At 35.9% G+C, this 15,816-nt stretch overlaps 1 pseudogene; it reads right to left on the bottom strand.

Moving 5' to 3' along the window:
- Positions 1–13,999: 13,999 nt before the first annotated feature.
- Positions 14,000–15,266, bottom strand: LOC110291803 (pleiotropic regulator 1 pseudogene; annotated as a pseudogene).
- Between the last annotated feature and the right edge of the window lie 550 nt (positions 15,267–15,816).

Below are 15,816 nucleotides of genomic sequence, written 5' to 3'. Positions count from 1 at the left end.
CTTATTGAGACCCCATCTTATGTTAAACAAATTTAAAATAACTAAACATGCTCTACTATGTTCATAGCAGCTTTATTTATAATAGCCAGAAGCTGGAAAGAACCCAGATGTCCCTCAGCAGAGGAATGGATACAAAAAATGTAGTATATTTACACAGTGGAGTACTACTCAGCTATTAAAAACAATGAATATATGAAATTCTTAGGCAAATGGATGGATCTGGAGAATATCATCCTGATCCCAATTACAAAAGAACACACATGATATGACATGTACTCACTGATTAGTTGATATTAGTCCAGAAACTTAGATTATGCAAGATACAATTTGCAAAACACATGAAACTCAAGAAGGAAGACCAAAGTGTGGATACTTCATTCCTTTTAGAATGGGGAACAAAATATCCGTGGAAGGAGTTACAGAGACAAAGTTCAGAGCTAAAACAGAAGGAAGGACCATTCAGAGACTGTCCCACCTGGGGATCCATACCATAAACAACCACCAAATCCAGACACTATTGCATATTCCAACATGATTTTGCTGACAGGACCCTGATATAGCTGTCCCTTGTGAGGCTATGACAGTGCCTGACAAATACAGAAGTGGATGCTCACAGTCATCTATTGGATGGAACACAGGGTCCACAATGAAGGAGCTATAGAAAGTACCAAAGGAGCTGAAGGGGTCTGCAACCCTATAGGAGGAACAACAATATGAACTAAGCAGTACCCCCAGAGCTGTGTCGGTAGCATAGGATGGCCTAGTCAGTCATCACTGGGAGGAGAGGCCCTTGGTCTTATGAAGATTATATGCCCCAGTATAGGGGAATTCCAGGGACAGGAAGCAGGAGTGGGTGGGTTGGGGAGCAGAGAGAAGAGGGAGGGTATAGGGGATTTTCAGAGAGGAAACTAGGAAAATGTATAGCTTTTGAAATGTAAATGAAGAAAATATCTAATTAAAAAATAAAATTTTAACATAAAAAACCTAAACAAACAAAAATGATATCAAATTAAAACAAGCAATGCTGGATATAGTATAGAGCCAGAGGAACTCTCAGTTAAAAGTTTGTGCTAGTAAGTCAAGTTAAAATATTTCTTAGAAGAGAAGTTAGGCAGAAATTTTAGAATGTTGTATGCAAAAGCAATATTCTGAATAACTCAAAATGTATATTAAAGATTTAGGGAACATAGAAGTGACTTCATAGGATGTTTTAGATTGGGTTTCTTTCTCAGAAGCCAAGTTTTATGTTCTTCTAGTAACCATAATTTAACAAGAAAAATAAAGAAATAAAATAATCTATAGATTAAAATGTCAAATATATTTTATGCTATCAGAACTTCTACAAAGAGATGTATCATAAACTAAAAATAATTTTTAGAAAACACATGAGCTGATTGATTACTCCGTCATTTAAACTACTTCCTCGGAAACATATGAAATAGTTCTGTTCTGTCTTTCTATATTTTTCTATTATTGGAAATAGATTCTTTTACAATATATCTTTCTTATAGCTTCCACTCCCTCTACTCCTCCGTGGTCCACTCCCCCCTCTTCTCCTTCAGATCCACAGCTTTTCTCTCTTTCCTTGTATAAAAACAAGCTTATAAAAGATAACAATCAAACATAGTGAATTAAAATATGATACAATGAAGGGAAAACTATCACATTAAAGCTAGACACAGCATTCCAACAGGGAAAAATGCCACTAGAAGCAGCACAAGAGTCAAAAACACATTTGTTCTATAATGAGGAGACCCATTAAGTAGTAAACAAATAGCTATAATATATATGCAGAGTCTGGTGTGGAACTCTGTATGTCTTGTGTTTGCTGATTCTGTCTCTGGGAGCTCATATGTCCCCTCTTAGTTGATTGATTGGGTCCTGTTCTGGTTTCTTTTATCATCAAAGGCTCTTATAATCTTTCAACCTCCCCTTTGGCAGAATTCCTTGAGTCCCGAGTGGAGGGATTTCATGGAGACTTTCAATTTAGACTCTATCATAATATCTGGCTTATGGGTCACTGCATCTGTCCCCATATGCTTCCAGCAGGAGCCTCTCTGATGACTGGATAAGGCACTGATCTAAGAGTATAGCTGAATGTCATTAGGGTTTCTTTATTATCTATATGTCTTTTGTCCATCTGTCCATCCATCTGTCTATTGATTCTAGACCAATAGTGTTTGTTCTTATTTTATGACTCTGGGTTGTCTAATCTCTGGCTTTTACTTAACAGTGTAGAATGAGAGTTCCTTCTTATAGACTGGGGCTTAGATCAAATCAAAAATTGGTTGGCTACTCTGCAAGTTCTTGGCCATTATTGTCCTGGCATATTTTTCAGGCAAGATAGATGATTCAACAAATGCTTTATGGCTGGTTTAATGTCCTTGTTTCTCTTTTGGTAGCCTTCAAAGTAACTTCCTTCAATAAAGAGCTAATAATTTAGGGGTGAGAGTTCTCTAGCCCTCTTAGCAATAGCTTGGTTTTATTGGGGATTTCCATGGAACACCCCTACCTTACCAACTATTCAATTGAATATATGGTAGTCCTACCATCAACTGAGGACCATGCCTATGCACTGCAGGTGGTATCTATAGCCTCTCTCTCCCCTTTCTTGATTACTTCAGCTATTGTCATCCCAGTTGTGACCTGGGAGCTTATTGTTTCCCTGACATGTGGGATATTCCAGTAGCTACCCACATTTCCCCATCCCACACTGCTACATATTTCTATACATTCTGCTGAACCTCTGTACTTCTCTCCTGTTTCTTCCCATACCTGATCCTGCCCCCTTTATTTTCCTACCCCTCCTTTCTCACTTAGTCTAACTCCTGTGATTAATTTGTTTCCTCTTCTAAGTAGGATTGAACCATCCACACTTTGCTCTTTCTTCTTAAACTTCATGTGGTCTGTAAGTTGTATCAGGGCTGTTCTAAGCTTTTGGGCTAATATCCACTTATCAGTGAGTGCATACCATGTGTGTTCTTTTGTGACTAGGTTACCTCACTCAAGATGATATTTTCTACCTCCATCCACTTGCCTGTGAATTTCATAAAGTCATTGTTTTTAATAGCTGTGTAGTACTCCGTTGTATAAATGTACCACATTTTCTGTATTCATTCTTCCATTGAGAGACTTCTGAGTTGTTTCCACCTTCTGGCTACTATAAATAGGGCTGCTATGAACATAGTGAACATGTGACATTGATATATGTTAGCCATCTTTTGGGTATATGCACAATATTTGCATAGCTGGTTCTTCCGGTAGAACTATTTCCAGTTTTCTGAGTAACCACCAGTTTGTTTTTCAAAGTGGTTTTACCAGCTTGTAGTCCCACCAGCAATTGAAGAGTTTTCATTTTCTCCTCATCTTTGATGGTGTCTGCTGTCACCTAACTTTTTGATATTAGCCTTTCTGATTAGTGTGATGTAGAATTTTAGGATCATTTTGATTTGCACTTCCCTGATGACTAATGGCATTGAACATTTCTCTAGGTGCATGTCAGCCTTTTGAGATTCCTCAGTTGAGAATTCTTTTCTTAGCTCTTTATGCCATTTTTAAAATATGGTTCTTTTCTTCTCTGGAGTAGTATTTCAAGTGCGCACCTGTGACACATTTGCTTTTTATCTATTCTTCTATTGAGAAAATTTGTTTCCCACCCCCCCATTTTGAGATATATATCCCAAGAGTCGGAGATACTCAAGGTTATAAGGGTGTCTTGAGTTAGATAGGTTCCCAGCTTTTTGAGGTGCTAACAGATTGCTTTCTGTAGTTGGTGAACAAATCTGTACCCCCATCAGCAATCAAGGAGTGTTTCCACTACTCAACATTCTTACTAGCAAGATCTGATTCTTAATGATTGTCATTAGTGATCATAGTATTTTTGACAAGTATAAAACCAAATCTCAAAATAATTTGATTTTCACTTCACAGATGACTAAACATGTTAAATATGTCTTTAAATGTTTCTCTGCCATTTGAGATTTTTCTATTGAGAACTCTCTGTTTAGATATGTTCACCATTTTAAAATTTGAATATTTGTGCTTTTTAAAAAATATCTTATGTTTTGAGCTCTTTATGTATTTTGAATATTAGTCCTTTACTATATGTGAGGTTGGTAAGAAATCATTTAAAACTCAGTGGGCTGCAGTTTTGTCTCATTGACACTGTTCTAAGCCTTACAGAATTTATTATTCATGAAATTCTGTTTGTTAACTATTTATCTTAGTCCCTACATTATTAGTATTCTCTTCATAAGGCAGTCTTCCATACTGATGTAATTAAGGCTGTTCCCCACTTTCTCTTCTGTCAAGTTAAGTGCATTTACTGTGTTTTCTTGTGTGCTATAATCTATTACATTTGGAATTTTCCTTCTAGCACTTTCTCTTAGGATGAATTTGTAGATAGATATGGTTTAATTTAGACTTTTTGATAAAATATCATATTTTATCCATTTATGGTTGTTTCAATAGCAAAACTATTAAAAGTTTTGCTGAGTATACTATGCTGGGCTGGCAATTGTGATTCCATAGAATCTGTAGCACATCTGTCCAGGCCCTTCTTCCTCTTAGAGACTCACTGGGAAGTCAGGTAAAATTTTAAGAGGTCTGCTTTTATATATTACTGGGTCTTTTTCCCTTGCAGTTTTTAATAGTGTTTCTTTCTTCTATATGTTTAGTATTTTGTTTAGTATGTTGAAATTGTCCCATGCATCCTATCATATCACCATGGACTAAGGCTGATCTTCAATAACAACATAAATAATAGAAAGCCAACATTCATGTGGAAACTGAACAACACTCTTCTCAATGATACCTTGGTCAAGGAAGGAATAAAGAAAGAAATTAAGGACTTTTTAGAGTTCAATGAAAATGAAGCCACAACATACCCAAACTTATGGGACGCAATGAAAGCATTTCTAAGAGGAAAACTCATAGCTCTGAGTACCTCCAAAAAGAAACTAGAGAGAGCACACATTAGCAGCTTGACAACACACCTAAAAGCACTAGAACAAAAGGAAGCAAATTCACCCAAGAGGAGTAGATGGCAGGAAATAATCAAACTCGGGTGAAATCAACCAAGTGGAAACAAGAAGAACTATTTAAAGAATTAACCAAACGAGGAGCTGGTTCTTTGAGAAAATCAAAAAGATAGACAAACCCTTAGCCAGACTCACTAGAGGGCACAGGGAAAGCATCCTAATTAACAAAATTAGAAATGAAAAGGGAGAAATAACAACAGATCCTGAAGAAATCCAAAACACCATCAGATCCTTATACAAAATGCTATACTCAACAAAACTCAACAAAACTGGAGAACCTGGATGAAATGGACAAGTTTTTAGACAGATACCAGGTACCAAAGTTAAATCAAGATCAGGTTAATGATCTAAACAGTCCTATATCCCCTAAAGAAATAGAAGCAGTCATTAATAGTCTGTCAACCAAAAAATCCCAGGACCAGATGGGTTTATTGCAGAGTTCTATCAGACCTTCAAAGATGATCTAACCCTAGTTCTTCACAAACTATTCCACAAAATAGAAACAGAAGGTACTCTACCCACCTCAATCTATGAAGCCACAATTACTCTGATACCTAAACCATGAAAAGACCCAACAAAGATAGAGAACTTCAGACCAGTTTCCCTGATGAATATCGATGAAAAATCCTCAATAAAGTTCTCACTAACCGAATCCAAGAAACAATCATCCATCCTTAACAAGTATGTTTAGTATGTTGAAAGGGGACTTTTTCTTCTCACCGAATATAATTGCTAAGGCCCCTCATGACTTAACTCAGAGATCATACCATCAATGACTCCACTTCCATCCTGCCCATTCTTCCTGAGAATGCCTGGAGCTTCTGCTAGTATTCCATAGGCCATCTACTCCAGTGGCTGGTCTGCTGACCAACAAGAATGGCCCCATTCTTACACAGTTCCCATGCTAGCTTTCCTGGCTTCCTCTTGTTGCTTACCCATTGTCACATTTGCTGCCCTGTGAAAGGAAAAGACAAGAGACTTTCTTATTTTAAAACTGACCAGATAACTCAAAGCCTGGTTGAAGAATATCTTATCCCATCCTCTTTGCCTCCACATATACAGCTGTGGAGGCTACAACTATCAGTTCCCCCAAGAAATATACATGTCTGTAGCTCCTATCTGCTCCCCATCTTATCAGGTCTGATTGCCAAACCTCTCTTTCTTCTTCTTCTTCTTCTTCTTCTTCTTCTTCTTCTTCTTCTTCTTCTTCTTCTTCTTCTTCTTCTTCTTCTTCTTCTTCTTCTTCTTCTTCCTCTTCCTCTTCCTCTTCCTCTTCCTCTTCCTCTTCCTCTTCTTCTTCTTCTTCTTCTTCTTCTTCTTCTTCTTCTTCTTCTGCTTTTTTTTTTATACTTTTTATTAGGTATTTTCCTCATTTACATTTCCAATGCTATCCCAAAAGTCCCCCATACCCTCCCACCCACTCCCCAATGCACCCACTCCCAAATTTTGGCCCTGGGTTTCCTTGTACTGGGGCAGATAAAGTTTGCAAGTCCAAAGGGCCTCTCTTTCCAGTGATGGCCGACCAGGCCATCTTTTGATACATATGCAGCTAGAGTCAAGAGCTCCAGGGTACTGGTTAGTTCATAATGTTGTTCTACCTATAGGGTTGCAGATCCCTTTAGTACCTTGGGTACTTTCTCTAGCTACTCCACTGGGGGCCCTGTGATCTATCCAATAGCTGACTGTGAGAATCCACTTCTGTGTTTGCTAGGCCCTGGCATAGTCTCACAAGGGACAGCTATATCTGGGTACTTTCAGCAAAATCTTGCTAGTATATACAATGGTGTCAGTGTTTGGAAGCTGATTATGGGATATGAGCCTGGATATGGCAGGCTCTAGATGGTCCATCCTTTTGACACAGCTCCAAACTTTGTCTCTGTAACTCCTTCCATGGGTGTTTTGTTCCCAATTCTAAGAAGGGGCAAAGTGTCCACACTTTAGTCTTCATTCTTCTTGAGTTTCATTCGTTTAGCAAATTGTATCTTATATCTTGGGTATCCTAAGTTTCTGGGCTAATATCCACTTATCAGTGAGTACATATTGGAATATTCAGAGTCTCTTCTGGGAAAATAGCTTAGATCTAGTGGAGACATACTGCATTAACTCTTCTTCTTTTTCTTCTTCTTCTTCTTCTTCTTCTTCTTCTTCTTCTTCTTCTTCTTCTTCTTCTTCTTCTTCTTCTTCTTCTTCTTCTTCTTCTTCTCCTTCTTTATTGCTTTTACACTGGTTTCTGGGAATCTGGTTTGAAATCAGTAAATGTCTGGGTGCTAATATCTAGATTTGTCTTTGTTGGTTAGATACTTTATTTATTTTCTTTGAGATTCCTTTCTAGATTTCCAGAGAGTGAGATCCCAGTATATTACCTTTCTTTCAAGTGTGTTCAGTTGGTATGTTCACAGCAAATGATGGCTTGTTTTGGAGGCTAGGTAATTGTGATCCTTTGAGGGAAGGAAGAGTGGAGGAATATGTCTTTGGATTAACTGGGAATGACTTCAGAGAGAAAAGGGAGATCACAACAGGTTTCTGGCTATAGGACTTATAATAAAAGTTAAGGGGATTATAAATCAGGGAAAAAAGAAATGTGGTATAACTTCAGCCTATTTGTTTGCCTCTCAGGAGTGGCCCTTGGGTAAGCAGGGGTGCCTTTTACAATTGACATATGGGATACAGTCAGCAGTAGGAGAGGGAGCTAAGAAAGTATTGGTTTGTGGTATCCACAAGAAAAGTCAGCAGGGGTAAAGAAAGGCTTCAGATGGTGTTTTGATGCAGTGTTAGAGACAAGACTGCAGGAGTGTGTCTGAGGGAACAGAGAGATTGGAGTTCTGTGGTCAGTCTGCCTAGTTCTCTACACTACATATTTTAAAGGAAAGAAAAAATATTTTTGTATGATCATTGAAATGTATTTAAAGTTTGTTTCACAGAAATATAGATGAACTATTCTAAGCTTTGGTGCATCCATTATGTGACAAAATGAATAAACTCATGTTGATAGAGGATGGGAGATTTCTCATTGCCAGTTGGCATACCATAAATAAACCTAGAAGCAAAATTTAAAAAAACAAAAACAAAAACAAAAACAAAAACAGAAGTGGGTTAAAGTTGAATATTGGAGTAATATATCATTCTGATTAAGTTAAATTCATACAGTAAAAAGCAAGGTCTACTTGATGTGTGCAGCTGTGTTGATACTACAAAGAGTTCTAGGATATTTCCCAAAGAACTTGAAAATAACAGCATGTGAAAAGTTCACACCCAGGCATATGTTTTTGAGTTCTAACACCAACATCCAATAATAGAAAATATGGTTCCCTGGGCCAAGGGTTGATTCTGTGGCTCATGCCAGAAAAACACTATAGAATGTGCTTGGAAGCATGTAGTCGTAGTAAGTTGGGAGGTATTAAATAGCAAAGAAAAAATGAAATAACTGTAAAAGAATCATAAAAGGCTATTAAGTGAATTATTAATGACCATCATGACTTTTTCAGGAACAAAGCAAATAATCAATTGGTGGATCACCATTTCCCCCCTCCGCCCCCCAGAGCTGTGTCTCTAGTTGCATATGTATCAGAGGACGGCCTAGTCTGCCATCAATGGGAGGAGAGGCCCTTGGTCTTCGGAAGATTATATGCCCCAGTACAAGGGAATGCCAGAGCCAGGAAGTGGGAGTGGGTGGGTTGGGAAACAGGGTGGGGGAGGGTATAGGGAGCTTTGGGGATAGCATTTGAAATGTAAATGCAGAAAATATTTAATAAAATATTATGTTAAAAAAATGGAGCCGGGCGTGGTGGTGCATGCCTTTAATCCGAGCACACAGGAGGCAGAGGCAGGTAGATTTCTGAGTTCGAGGCCAGCCTGGTCTACAAAGTAAGTTCCGGGACAAAAGGGCTATAGATAGAAACCCTGTCTCAAAAAACCAAAATAATAAAAAATAAAATAAAATAAAATAAAATAAAAGGAAAGAAGAAAAATGAGGAAAGTAAAGGTTCTCAAATCAAATTACTTACCTCTAAGTAACTTAGATTCTTTATTTCTTTTATTAGGCAATATAACAAGAATTGCTTCTCAAATCAGTATGTGTCAGGCACCAGGATGTATTTGTGTTTTGCTTTTGCGGGAGATAAATTTTCGCAAAATCATTTGACACCATAAATTAAAGTGAGGAGGGTTTAAGCCATATGATCTCACATATCTCAGTTATTACAATAAAATTGTCTAAGGTTCTACAATGTTCTTTTCTGGAACAACAGACACATTTCCAGTGTAAGATTAAACATGTGAAACAGAATGATGTTCTACAATTAATATTTCCATCTATTCATATCATACAAAAATATAGAATATCCTATTAAATGTACTCCAGAAAGGCCTAATCAGGTATCATGTCTATAGCATAGGTTGAAAATAATGGTAACCACAATGTGACAGAACAGACTTCTCAAAAGTAGCAATGTAGTGAGAAAATAAGAAATTAATTTTACAAAAGAACCTGGGCAAAGCAGAAATGCAAACTACATGTATAACCTTTAACTTTTCTTCATAACTTATAAGTATTCAATAATAAAATATAAGTTAGAATGTAAAACTCAAAAAGTCTTTGCATGAATAAATTATAAAATGTGCATGTGTGCATGTATTAGCTTCACTTAATAGTGAGGATCATTAAAACACTCGACATGAATTACTACTTGTGTATTTGGCTTTCTATATATATATCCTGGGGGGATACCTATTGCTACTAAGATTTGTTGCATACTATCTAAGCACTGATGAGTGATCTAAGGAAGCATTGACTTTCGCATTGGATAAGTATCAGAAATTTGGAGTAACACCAAGCTAATATTATTGTCCTTATGTTCCATAAAATGTTTTAATAAGACTGTCAAATGTTCAGATTTAATATACACATATATATTTGAATATAGATTTTTAATGAGTGTGCTTGTTAAAATAATTATGTGATTTGTTTACTGAATGAGATTTAATAGATTCCTAAATATCTTCCATATTTGTATTAAATATATAAAAATTCAGTATGGTTCATTTATATCTTAGAGTACATTTATCTTTGTTTAGGTAAAGTGTTATAACACTGTCACTTTGCTGATAAATTCCCTTTCTAATAAATAAAACAGAAATTTCTTGAACATGGCTATATATGTTATTTCATAATTATAGTACAGCATTTAAATTTTGAAAGCATGCTACATTTACTTTTAGTTTATGGTTGTGTGCTTGAAAGTTTTCTGGCTTTATACAGTATTAACTAGTTTTTTTTTTTTATTTCCTGCCCAATGTTCTGTACAGAGATTTTATAGTTATTTAATATTAGATATAATGAGTCAAGCTATGAATAGTCAAAGTCAAATTTTATCTCTATTAATAACAGCAGAACAACTGTAGTTCTGTAAATTGTACAGTTTTGAATCAAGCATTAGCAGGATAAGAGAATTTCTTCCTTATAATTAAAATTTCTGAATGTTCCTCAAAACTACCATATAAAGCAATGTTAACACACACACACACATACACACACACACACAGACACAGTAGCCAGACCACATTGCAAAGCAGTGACAAATAGAAGGAGAAATGTAACTTAAACCTTATTCTAAAATACACTAATATTTAGTGATAATAAGTTACATGTCTCTAGTAATTTTTGTAGAAATAATGTGTGTGTGTGTGTGTGTGTTCACCAGCACATGCACATGTGCATGTATGTACTTTGTCTCTGTGTATGTATGTGTACTTCATGAATGCAGTGCCTGCAAAGGGAAGACAGAAGACAGCTGTGGATACCCTGAAACTGGAGTTACATATAATTATGAGCTGGCATGTTGGTGCTGAGGATTGGGACCAGTTCCTCCGCAAGAACAACTAGTTGCTCTGCAAGATAAACCTCTAACCAATATCACCAGCACGTTGAAGTTTTTTGTTTGTTTGTTTGTTTTTTAATTTATTGCACTATATATACTATGGACATAGAGTAAATAGTATTTGGCAAATGTCACAAATTTATGAACTGGTCAAATAAATATGTTGAACCAGATTCAAATTTTTTGTCACATGCTAATAATTTCTCTTTTTTCTGTGCTTTAGCTACTTAGAAATGTAATACCTCTGTCATTGCTCATCCATTCTTCTACTTTCTTTCCAGTTTTGTAGATAGACTGATGTTGAAGTATTCTCTAAAACAGTGGTTTATCCAAATATACAAACATTTAAATAATTCTGGCTCACCATTGAGACAAAATATTTTTCTAAATATTTCAACAATTAATTAATCATACTCACATATGTGGGATCAATTGGTGTAGAAGTGTAATGTCATGTTATTAGAAGACATGTGTCCAAACTAGTTTTGGTTTTGTTTGTAGTACCCTAGCAATAGAAGTTATGACCACTGTCAGATTTTATTTTTCTCAAACAAGGTGAAAAATGAAATGTGGGAATGAAAAATACCTTCCTATCTATGCTGAAAGATCTAAAAATCCCTTCTTAAAATTAATACAATTTGTAATGCTGCTAAATTTAAAATCAGGACATAAGTGAGTATAATTACAGTAAATAGCCAACAGTATTTAGAAAACAAACAGCCAAATTTTATTCTTACTTACTTTACTCTAAAATATGTATTTCAAGGTACCTTGAAATACATATTTTAAAAGAAATAAATTACTTATATTTGGAATAACTGAAAATTTAATTTATAAAATTAATAAATATGTAAATAATAAGCTGTAATATAGATCAGAAAATGTGCTGTTAGAAAACCAAAATTTGTAAAAGTATCTAAAAATTCCACATAACAACTTTCAATGTTCTGGCCCAATTCTTTTCACAGAGTTTTGCATAAGTGTATAAATGCAATATTAATACTAAGAAGAAAGAATTAGCAATAGTAAAAATATTAAAAAAGCTGTTTTTGGTTTATGATATCAAAGCTTTATCAATATAAATTTTATGATATTTTAATATTCAAACAAAACAACATGTGGAGATTAATAGAATAAATATTTATTTTTGGCAAAATGAACCTAAAATGACTAAGTGAATATAATGGGCAAAAAAATGTCTTTTCAAATGACACACAAAAGAAATGAGTGACTAAACTGAGTTATGTAGGTAAAATATGTCAAAAAGGTGAAAACAATGTTTTAAATTATATCAATTATTTATAATTATAAATGACTTTTGAAAAGTTTGCATTTTATATGTACTTTATGATATTTACTTACATATACCTCAAATTAAGTTTAAATATTCTTTCAACGGATGAAAACTAAGATATGATTACCAATAGACTGAGATGAAAAAGTAAACTATCTGAGATTACATGTATTTTTTCAAAAGTATAATTAGTTAAATGTACATGGTATGGAACAGTAACACTCATTAATAAATATAAGTCAAACCCCAAAGACATTCAACTTGATGGTCGCTAGTAGAACTAAATAAATATAGCAATAGTCAGATATGTTGACCATATGTGAAAACATCAGATCTCCTGGAAAATGTTTATTACCATGTGTTTTGAAAGAAATGACTACTTTAATAAGCAGAACTTCCTCTAAGTGTTTTATGATGGATATTATGTTTATTATTTAGCAAATCAAAACCTGAGAAACTATAAGATATGCTTTAAATGTGAAATGCCCCTCTCCTTAAGAAGTTCTTGTGTTTGAACATGTTTTACCCGGAGAGTGCTATTTGGGAAGGATATGGAACCTTTTCAAGAGAGAGCTTTATTATCACTCACTGAATATCAAACCCTATGTTTTATAGTCCAGCCCAAGTTCCTGTTGCCAATTCTGCCTTTTCACTCTGACTACTTTATGACCATCTTCTCCTGCTCTTTTTGTCTGTACTTCTCTACCAATAAATTGAATGGTGGCCAGAAGAAACTCTTTGAAGTTAAGTTCTTGTCAAGTGTTCTGTCATTGCAACAGAAAAGTAACTGAGACACCATTGAATGTGTATCAAAAGCAGAACAAAAACTTACATAACCGAATGTAAGGCAATATATTAGTCAAAAAGTAGAAAACAAAACAACCCTCTATCCTAAATGGAGTGTATATGCACTGTGTACAGAATACTATTTGGAAAAAGACTGGAGTTTAGATGTGTTCTGCTACATGGGTAATTGTAAAACCTAATGCAAATTGAAAGGTTATCACCATATATTCCCTATGTCATTTTTATAAAATGTACAGTGTGGAGAGCCTTGCTGTGAGCAATCGCCATTATAAGATGGGGCTGGCCTCCACTGTGCCTAACTAGTAAACAAGCCTTGTACTCAGGTGCGAGAGTGAACTCACTCCTAGTCACTGCCTATTCTCGGGGCTTAGTAATGGGGTGATGGTCGAGCAATGAATCAGGAGCTGTCATGCCACATCAGGTGCTGAAACGTCACGCTGCATGCTATATAAGCAGCACCATTTTCTGGGTTCGGGGTCTTCCTGAGAAGTAAGCAATAAAGCTTTGCTGCAGAAGATTCCGGTTGTCCTGACTGTGTTTCTGCCAGCGGGAACAAAAGCTCGGGTTAGTACAGAATAATAAAATAGTACAGAATAATAAAATTTGTAGAAAATTAATTAAAGTTGTGCAGTTCTGATGACAAGTGTCCAAGATTAAACCAAGAACAGATCAAAATGTTTAAGTAGTAGACACTGATTTGCGCAAGTTACAAGTATGTTGATAAATATATAGCTCAATATAGTATAAATTGCTGGAAATGTGATTTATTTTTGAAAATGAATAATTTCTATTTGCATATGATGTAAAAGTAATCATAGTTTATTATTCTTATCCTTTCATGTTTTCTCATAGACATCTATAGACATTCAGCATATATCATGTGCCCAGAATGGGTACAAATAAACATGGTTTTTTTTTGGGGGGGGACATGGGGAGCAATTTATTGTAAAATACAAAGCAGCAATGTTTTCTAATGTTTTCTGCAAGTGAGCTTTCATGAATGACTGGATATCCTCATCAACACCAAGCACGAACAGGACAGCCATGAAGACACTAAAATCGCTTTCTCTTGATAATTTCTGGTTTCCAATTGACTGGGTGAGTTTCTTCTGTCGCAGTCTCATCCTCTCTGTAAACTTTAATGGTTTTATCAGCTTCAGCAGTTAGTAACCAACTTTCTAAACTATAGAAAGCACAAGCGAATATTACTGACTCACTGTCCAAAGACCCAGTTTGTACAGCTGCATGGACGCACTGAAAATTATAGCCAGTTCTCCAGTCCCAAAGGTGCATGGTGCTGTTGTCAGCTCCAGACACAAGCACTACATCAGCATTGACCACCAGCATGTTAAGGATTGCATTGTGACCAGAGAGATTTTGAATGAAGCCTCCATCAGGGAATTTCCACTGCTTTATGTTATCTGGAGAAACAGACGCAAATGTGTAAAGTAGCGGATGTAAGACCACAGCCCTCACTGATTTCTTATGGTTTGTCAGTGTCACTCGTATCTTTCTAGCCACTAGATCCCATAATCGTATTGTGGTATCGTGACTTCCTGTAATGATCTGTGGCTCTGCCACCTGGCATCTCACGGTAGCAACTGCATGTGTGTGTCCAGACAAAGTGTGTACACTGGCTTTAGTTCTCACGTCCCAGATCCGAGCAGTGGAATTTCGACTACAAGTCACCAGGACATCCAATGTTGGGTGCAAATCCAGACCATACACTGCACTTAGATGGCCATGATAGTGCCATATCACCTTGTTATTATATTCAAGATCCCAGCACTTCACTTGTTTGTCTTCTCCACAAGAGAACAAATAAGGGCTCCTCGTGCTCACGATCACACCACGCACTGTACTGATGTGGCCAGTCAATGACAGCTTTAATTTGCCATTATCCAAGTCCCAAATCTTTATGGTTCTGTCAGCAGATCCTGTAACGAACTACTGATTTCCAGGTTCTACAGCAATACACCGAACCCAGCCAAGATGCCCACTGATAACCCTGTAGAGTTTCCATGGTGGGTGCCACTGGGGTTTGAGCATTGTAGGGGCTTTTTTAGCCATTAGTGAAGAGTTCTTTGCTTTGCCGGTCTCCATAATAGATTTCATTGCTGTGGGCTGGGAATGGTCAGAAGCCCCTGGGTGTCTGTACTCACTTCCAGAAGGCCCAGTACGATTTGCATCAAATCTGGTCTGGGACAGTAATGCCACAGTTAGTGACTGTGCAGCTGACTCACTTGTCATTATAATATAATCAATATAGCATATAATCAACGTTTTTATTGTCACATAGAATTTGTGTAAACGTAAAAATCACTGAGGTGTAGAGGCAGGAGGATAGCACACACAAAGTCAATGTAAACACAAGTGAGATTACTAAAAAAAGCAAAAGACAAATGAACAATATATCATGATCAAATTAGTGCAGTTAACATTTAAGTAACCACAAAGAATGATATTTTATCAAATTAAAACTCTCAACTACTTTTCAGCTGGTAATAAATTTTATACTACATAATTATAAACTCTGCTCAGGTATAATATAGAACACTAGAATGGAAACCTATATTTAACTGTATATTATTGATTTTATTCTTTCTTCTTGCTAATCCCCCATTTTATTTGTAGTATTTAATTGGTAGACGAATGCCCAAAACCACAAACAGAATGTAGTATAACTTATTCACAAGGAAACAGAAAATTCTTTAACTTCAGTATGTCTGAACCCAGGAAACATGCTGTAACCTATGTCAAACATGGAACAAACACAGTATGTTCCCTTTCACTTATTCCA

Source organism: Mus caroli, unplaced genomic scaffold (genome assembly GCF_978045245.1).
Source record: "Mus caroli unplaced genomic scaffold, Mus_caroli_1 scaffold_3, whole genome shotgun sequence".
In the NCBI taxonomy this organism is placed as follows: domain Eukaryota; kingdom Metazoa; phylum Chordata; class Mammalia; order Rodentia; family Muridae; genus Mus; species Mus caroli.
The sequence above is the reverse complement of the archived record's forward strand: the minus strand, read 5'-3'. Positions and strand labels throughout refer to the sequence as shown.